Raw genomic sequence first — 8974 nt, 5'->3', positions numbered from 1 at the left:
GAAAAAGCCATTTGTTTGTTTACACTTTTTCAGAAATATCTCAAAAAATACTCAACCGATTCCAATGTTTTTTTTCAAAATGTCCGTCTTGATGTTCTCTATCACAATCAACAAAACACATATACCCGTCCATAGAAAGTTTTCGAGATATTTTGATTTTTCTATTTTTCACTCAAGATCCTTTTACGCTCTCTAGCGGTCGTAAAAATTGAGATATCAATTTGAAATATGGCACGATGTTGTCTCTTGTGATGACGACGATTCGTATTGAATCAAGGCTCAATCGGATGAATAGTTTCAGAGATTTTTAACTTTGTATGTAAACATAATTTCTTCAATATCTCAATAACGAGTTGACCTATTCCAAATTTTTTTTTTTTTTTTTTTTTTTTTTAAAANAAAATGTTCATCTTAATGTCCTCTATCACAATCAAAATATGTATATCCGTTCATACAAAGTTTTGGAGATATTTCGAACTTTCCATTTTTTACTCAAAAATTGTTGAAATTCCAGGAATTTTCGAAGGAATTCCTTTAAAATTCAGAGAAATCTGGAATTCAAGAATAGATTTCTGAGTTTTCATTAATTTCCTCGGAATAATTGAACTAAAATTTACAGTTCCCATGGATTTTTCCCATAAAATTATAAATTTTCAATGCCAAAATTCCTACAAATTTCAGTGAAAAATTTTCAAGTGCAGCAAGCAGTAAAAACATTGTAAATAATTGTCAATTGAAATAGAAGAAATATAATTGAATTCAACGAAATAATCGTAAACAAAAAATGAATACTATAGAAGAAAGTGATGTGCAAAATGATCATTCGGAGGCATATTGCTAATTTATTAGCAAAAATGGCAGTCCTATATGAAGACAAAAGCAATTTCCGACTCGCTTCCACTTATTATCATAAAATATATTTTATAAACCATTGTATATCGATTTAGAATTCGAAACGATTATAAATGCATTGTTGCAATGAATTCTGACGTAATCCCCAGACAAAGACAATCATTTCTATTTTTATCATAACCAGAATAAGTATTTACATAAAAACATCATTGACGATGACTGTTCTTTCATGTTAACATTACCTTTAACTACTATTTCATTTTACAATCATGACATCTGAGCGAACACTTCCGGTATTTAGTACATAATCACGCGTCCAGGAGAAGCTAATCTACCATCTGCGTTCACATGCCTGACATATGTGACGCTTAGAAGACAACGTTTGGCAGATTCTCTAAACGACGATGGTTATCACCCTGCGTCGTTAATTTTTCGCAGACGTCTATTCATCATGCTCCGCCTATCGAACCTCTACAAACAGAATGGCCGGACGGTTAGAACAGTTTTTATTAAACTCAACAAAAAATTAGACTAATGATAATTCTTTTGTGAGTTGTTTAATAAAAGGCGTTTTCTTTAAATGATGATTATACCGTTATTTTCTGCGGAAAATGTCATTCAGTGAACGGTAAAATCAGTGTAAAAGAAAAAGCCTCAACGATTTCGTATTATTATTATATATTAGGGTTCTTAAATTAAGGAAATCTTTGTTCTTGAATTGATGATTTTTTTTTTTTTTTTTTTTTGGCACTCAATTTATTGTATGATTTGGAATATGGGAATAGGGAAGTAGAACTAAATTCGACAACAAGACACAAAAGTTGAAATGGAGTGGAGCAGTTTTTTTTTTTTTTTTTTTTTTTTTTTTTTTTTTTTTTTTTTTTTTTTTTTTTTTTTTTTTTTTTTTTTTTTTTTTTTTTTTTTTTTTTTNTTATTATAAAATTATTTACACTGTCGTTGAATTTGTACAGTATTCGACATTTCTATTCAGTTTTTCGATGTTAATATGAGGCTGTTACATTTGGGTTCTGTTGTTTGGGGTCTCTTACATTTACATTTTTATGTTACAATCTTTCAAGTAGTTACAAATTGGTTCAATGTATTGGAAATCATGGGCTTCTGTAGATTTTTCTGTGTTGTACGGAGGAGTACAGTTTATGGCCCTCAACTTATTGTGCTTTCCTCTTAGGCTTTTTAGGCAGGGTAAATCCATCCTCTTCAGGGATTTCAGTGGGGTCACTGGGTACAAGAGTCGATGATTGATCCTGCTCGTGGGTTTCAGTTCGGGTGCGTTTTACTTCCTCATCATTTTCGGAGCTTTCCCCCTCTTCTTCAGAGTGTTTATCAGATAATCGGGTACGTTTAGGAACAAAACTTGGGCTATTTGTGGGCTATACCAGCGCCACGTATTGGCGGTTCGGCTCCCCAAGTATCTGGCAACCCTGGTCGTGATGTCATCTATCTATTTCTACCAAAATATAGATACCATCCCATTAAAAATTGTCGAGATATCGCCATTTTTGTATTTCTTCTTGTCAGAATCACCGGCGCACGATATATGGGTAAAAGTCAGGGAATCCTTTTGAAACTGGTTACTAGTCAGGAATGTCTAATAACTTTTACATATTCAATGTTAGGTCGATATATTTAAGGATAATCGGGCGAGGAGGAAATATAGGAGGTGAGGCGGAGGAGTTTCTATTGTTTTCCTGCAGAAAACCAATCGCTGAACAAAGAAAATTTTTCCCATTCGGATTCAAAATTCAGGCAATATTAGGGAGTATCTCCGGTTAAAAATTATTTTTAGAGTTAATCAAGTTTATTTGTATCTGTTCCACGGATTGAATGGTTTTCAGATTGTTTTTTTTTAATAAATGAAAAAATATTAATCCATGCGAAAAAGTGGCAATATCGTCGGTAGTTTTTTTTTTCACCAGGAGCTGGTATCACTGACTCGAGGGAGCTCCAATCGCAACGCTTCATCGCTCTCTCTCAAGAGACGTTCAAATTGATCGCGCTACCCCCACCCGATCGTTACTTGAGACGTTGCTGCTCGTTTGGGCTGCGTGCGCAGAAATTTCATTTTTCAGTACTTTTTTCGCTATTATTAATAAACAATGCTCCTAGGCGACAATCTTTTTCACTCAAAAAAATCATTGATCACATGTTCTAAATGTATCTAAAGTTTCATGACTTTGGCTGCATTTTTTCCTTGGGTTTTGCAGTTTTTTTTTTGTGATTTCCATAAGATCACGGGTTAAATGACCACTTTTTCAAAAATTCATAATAAATTAACCATGTTCCCCAGCAGTCTGAAACTTTGCACACGCCTTTTCCATCATTTAAAGAATTAAGTAAAAAAAAAAAAATGGCTGCTTTTTTTCTAATCCACCGGGCTCGCCCGATTATCCTTAATAGTTCCTGAGATATGGCAATTCACCGCAGATTTTTGAGAAAAAAAAAATTAAGCACCCATATTTCACCGTTCATTTTCATATCAGGATACCTTAAAAGGCAACATAACATGAATATGTGTTGTTTTTTCATTTTATAGAAATATGGGAAGAAGGGACGAAGCTTGAACAGAGAGGAGAATATTGTAAAACATGAATTGGGATCCATTCGGAATGGAATTGGTAGAAATGAAAATAGAAGAAAGAAAAATACGTGGAGAGTAACAGTCATATGTAATCTGTCAAATGGCTTTTGTCACGCTGATTCTTTGTTTAATAGGCGGACTTAATGAAAATTCGATGCAAGGTGATTGTACTCATAAAAACCGCCTCACTTTCTCCGTTCGTTCAAGATATCTGCCATGTTCAACTTCTCATTTTCGATTTGAGATATTGCCCACGCTTTTTTCGAAAGGATGTAAAACAGCAAAAATTATGATTCCTGAACAAAAATGAGCAAGTCCCTGGGGTTTACCCAGCAGTTGTCATCTCGTCCATAAGGTGTCCATGTGGCACGTTCATTGAGCATTATCCACGCTGTCATTTGATTTGCAGCCCCTACATGTGGGCTAGCACCTAGGGTACGTACCCTCCTCCACATACCATCCTCAATAACCCAACAGCCAAATGTGCCACATGTAATTTTATTACTCCTCACCATATTTCTTCAAAAAATCCCAAGGATTCCCCCGTCTCACCCGCCAGCTGTTCTAACCTCCTTTTAAAATCAATAGACCCAGAGAATAAAGAAGAAGGTCCGAGTAATTATCTGACAACTCAATCTCCTTCTCAAGTCAATTGGGTTTTTGTTTCAGCGATGGCGGGCGGAGTGGGTGCAATTTTTCATCAAATTGAATTGGCGGTTTCGGGGAGTTTAAATTATTCTTTATCGGCCATTTGTCGTGAGCTCTCGCACTGTCTCAATTCGCGATCATTACCATCGATATCGCGATGAGGATCTACCTTCAAGAGGCGGGCAGAAGCCGGCCCTCGACACGTCAGGTGCAACTCACGCTCTTCCTTCCTTCAGTCGTATACTTCGCTTTTATTCTTTATTCTTCTGTCTTATTTTAGCTTCAGGTGGAGGAGATCGTTGTCCTTGTTTGGTCTCAAGGGGAACCGGCCCGCACGCGCCGGAACCGGAAGTTCCGTGGGCACACGCGAGCAGACTGCGTGCGGAGTGGAAATTGATGGAATTTGGGAGAGTCACTGGGAGTATATTATGCACAGGAATTTGCATACTGTTGATGGGAAGGGGCAAATACTTTTACGATGGAAATGGTGGAAGATCACACGGGTTACACAGGTGAAAAAAGGGTCAAAATAAGGCTCACGAGGGTCACAATATGGGTTACGAGGCTCATAATAAAGGTCAGAATAAGGGTCCAAAAAAGGATCAAAAGTCGGATTAAGGGTCACGAGAGGCATACTGAGGATCAGAAAGCATTTTACGAGGGTTAGATTGAGGGGCACAAAAGTCAGAATAAGGATCACAGGGTTAGATTAAGGGTCACAGGGGTCAGATTAAAGGTCACAAGAGTCAGAATAAGGGTCCAAATCAGGGTCATATTGGTCAGATTAAGAGTCAGGAGGTGTATAATGAGGGTCAGAATGAGGATCACGAGGTTCAGATAAGGCTCACAAAGGTCAGTATAAGGATCGTGAGGGTCATATGGGGGTTCACGAGTGGAGCGAAAATGCCATTGTCCACTTGTTATTTATAACAAATTAATTAAATAAATTAGGCGATGATAACATTTTTGCAATGACCCGTATCATTGAATTCATCCGTGGTTTTTGCCCTAGTTTTCATTACTTCTGAATATCAAAACAAATCATGTTCATATGCACATTCATGTTTGTAATTCCCCGTGAATTTCTTATTACTAGTACAATTGATCGTAATAAATTCCTCAAATAAGTTTACAAAATAAAGTTTACCTGTTTCTCACGAGCCTCGTCAAATTATTATCAACATTTTCGCGTTTATAATTAGACGATTGGAATTATGGAGAAAAGATAAATTATGATGCAGTAAACACTCGTAATATCAATAATCACGAAGAGTGAAAGGCCATCATCGTTTTTCCTTTTCCTCCCGGCATTTATTCCCTCTGCGTGAGGCTCATTACAACACAGTGTATGCAGTTGAGTACTTGTTGGATACAGGTGTTGCACGCATTTAATTTCAACGTATCATTTTGCAAGCCAGCAAGCAAGAGAAACCCTAACACCTTTTATACGCTTGTTTCTGTCATTATAATTTTTTGCCTTATTTTTTTTCTCATTTTTTAAGACTGTCATTATGTACTTTTCGTAATTCCTTTCGACAATGTTGTGTATACTGATGCCAAAAAACGAAGCTTTATGGCCAGTTTATTGGTGTTTTTGGGGGAAAAAACCCTGAAATTTCGAATTTCAGTGAAATTGATAGTTTCTATTGATTTTTGCATTAAATTGTGGGTAGTTTTGCATACCTACACATTTGCCAATGTATGCATGGCTATTTTACACATACGTTTCTACATTCTTCTATTCTACACGTACATATCGGCAATTCTACGTCAAATCCGAAATGAAAAAAATGTCCTGTTTCCGATTGTCTTGACGATTTTTTTCTGAAAAGGAGTACATGAAACCAAGCTCTCATAAATTTTTTAGAGTGATTCGATTGTTTTAGCGAGTTATACGCTAGCTGCGTATCTCATAAAGAGCACTAGTAACGCCGCCTCAGCGGTGTCTCTTGGTAACTTTCGGGTGTTAATGACTAACTTCATAGCTTTATCTCTTGAATTTTGAATTCAAACTAAACCTTCAAACAGACAAGCAAGTTACATCATCCAAAGTAAAAACGACTGAAAAATGTCCGTAATTTGATATGAATTTTGCTTGAGTGATTCCATTCAATTCGAGTGTAGTTATGACATTCAGTGACAAGTGAAAATTGAAAAAGAAATGTTTCAATCGTTTGTTTTTTCTGCCTATAATATGTCATTTTCCGCCACGAGTGGCGCAATCGGCGGTAGGCAGCTAGCGTATAATAACTTGATAGGCCATAGATCATGAATATGTTTTTTTTTTCATTTTATAGAAATTTTATAGAAATATGGGAAAATAAGACAAAACTTACTTATTAACCATAGTAATGAACTGTATACATTATGACTCCGATTATTGGCTAACGCTATCGGACTCAGAAGAACCAATAAAGAAAAAAGATGAAATAAATAAGAAATAATCTCACAAGTCAAAAGTTTTTAACTGAAGGAGACCTAAGGTAAATGACCCTGCGCTCGTCTAGCTAAGGTGAATACATCATTAGTCCAATATTTCTATCGAAATGAGCGTGCAGATGCGGTGATTCAAATTACATATCAGAGGGTCAAACCTTCAGAATTGGAATTTATTTATATTAATTATGATAATTACTATGTTTTGATAAATAATCGTCCATGAATGTGAAAAGTCTCATGTCCCTAGTTCATTTGTCCCCATGCTCGTTTGACACATGTCCCTATCCTCCCCTCGTGATTTGAGTGATATGGACAGGTTATATCCGAACTAATTACATCGTGAGTATCCTATTTTGTGATCAAACAACATTAAAAAATATCTCGATGCACAAAATTATATTTCCATTGGACAGTCCAACCTTTTAAATGATTTTTTCATTCGTTTAGTCCGTTACCAGTTGACAGTTGGGTGCAAAACGAGCGTAGGGTCAATGCCATTTTCATTGTACTTATTCTTTTAATTGGCAATATTTCAGTGCCAATATTCACTGATAATGTAATATCTGAATATTCATTGGCAAATATTCGGATATTACTATAATTTATGCATTTTTATTAAATTTTTAACTATTCGAAACCGTAGCCAAGGGATTTTCAATTCCATTTTACTATTGTAACGGACATATCAACGTTTTAAAATTGTTAGTTTCTTAACTTGTGGCTTAAGAATTAACTCTGTCGTAGCACGAGTTGATGTGAATGTGATTTTTCTCGCTTATTATTCAATAAATTACTCTGCATTGGTGTCTATAACTTTTCTTATTGACTAACATAATAAATCCAATCGTACTTCATTCTTAATAGACTCTTGGGACTATCCAAATGATTGAAATGTCATAACTGGCAGGATCTGAACGAGCGTAGGGACAAAGACGGGCATAGGTACTTTACCTTACTAGTTTTTTTATTTAAAAAAAGTGACAAAAGTTGATAACCATCATCAATAAATCAGGGAAATTCCTGTGAAATCAAGATTACAATTTCCTTCAACTATCCTCTCTACGTCCTTCTTTTAAACAGCTGGATGTGGGTCAGCCGCCAGATGCGACCCCTATCTCTCCACCAGCGTGCCCTCAGTGCCCTTTTTCCCTTGTCACGTGGTTCATATCACATACGGTAAAGTACCCATTGCACATTGTATAACAGTGCAGAGTGGCCCAACTGCAGGTGATGCACTCCACCTGGCACGCCAACTGCCTAATTAATAACAATCGCAAAGCCCAATGGGTGACTACCCACAAAACTTCTTTTCAATTCTCATCATGCCTTGGTCATCTCGATGGAGCCTGAAGATAAAGAAAAATTGCTCATTACATTTTTTCAGGAGTAATTTTTGTTTTTGACGAATTAATCATTTTCTCTGCCGCCGAAAATAATTTCTGCTCATGGGTTGGGGTTACAAAAAAAATTTGTAACACGTCAGTGGCCGTCATATTGTAAAATACAAATGATTAATTTTTTTTCATACGAAAAAATCTTTGTTAAAAGTACAACTCGATTTAGGAGAGGCTATGTTTGTACCGCTCATCTATAGGAAATAAGTAAAAATTATTTTTGCTTCTTTTCTGACTATTCATCTGCATTGGCGTGTGGACTATATTTGCATTGGGACTCACCAACTCGAGAATAGCCGCCCAAGACTTCTTGTCTTTAGAAGCTCCGACTATTTCCTCTCTAACCTGTAGGTTACGATGTTATGACAGTACTTAGAGTAAATAATCAGAATGGGATTACACACACGATGGTGAAAATCCACTGTAGTGGGCTGACTACCCTACTAGAAGTTTCACTCGGCATGCCGGATCTAACGCCCGCCGAATTCGGTGCGAGTCTCGGTTCTCGTTCGGCATGCCGCATACGGCATGCCTTGTTAGGGCCACAAAGGGGCCAGATAGGGCATACCCCATTCGGCAAGCCGAATCCGGCGCGAGTCTCGTTTTTTGTTAGGCATTTCGGGTGAAGTATTCATCTAAGTCCCGTACGGCCAACCTAATCCGGCCCTGATCAGGCCCAGATAAGGCATGCCGTGCGGGACTTAGAGAAATTTTCATTGAGAAAAAAATTTTAATGGGAGGGGAAAGGGGAGGTAGGGGTTGGAGGGAAGGTGAGATGATTAGTGGGGAAATCATCCTGATTGACTCGTTGTAGGGTCAATTCAATGGTATTCACCATTGCAAGTACTGTTGATATACGCAAAAGTGATGTTCGTTTTCAAGAATGATACGGTGGGCGAGTGGATAAGGTACAGAACTGCGGATCAAGAGGTTCCAGGTTCAAGTACTGGTCGGGTAATATTTTTTTTTTGTATTCTTGACCTTGCCGTCCCGGAACCACCATTTATTTATTTATTACTTATTTTCGCATAGTGAATCAAGT

Source organism: Diachasma alloeum, unplaced genomic scaffold (assembly GCF_001412515.2).
Source record: "Diachasma alloeum isolate Michigan unplaced genomic scaffold, Dall2.0 Dall_scaffold_00294, whole genome shotgun sequence".
In the NCBI taxonomy this organism is placed as follows: domain Eukaryota; kingdom Metazoa; phylum Arthropoda; class Insecta; order Hymenoptera; family Braconidae; genus Diachasma; species Diachasma alloeum.
The sequence above is the reverse complement of the archived record's forward strand: the minus strand, read 5'-3'. Positions refer to the sequence as shown.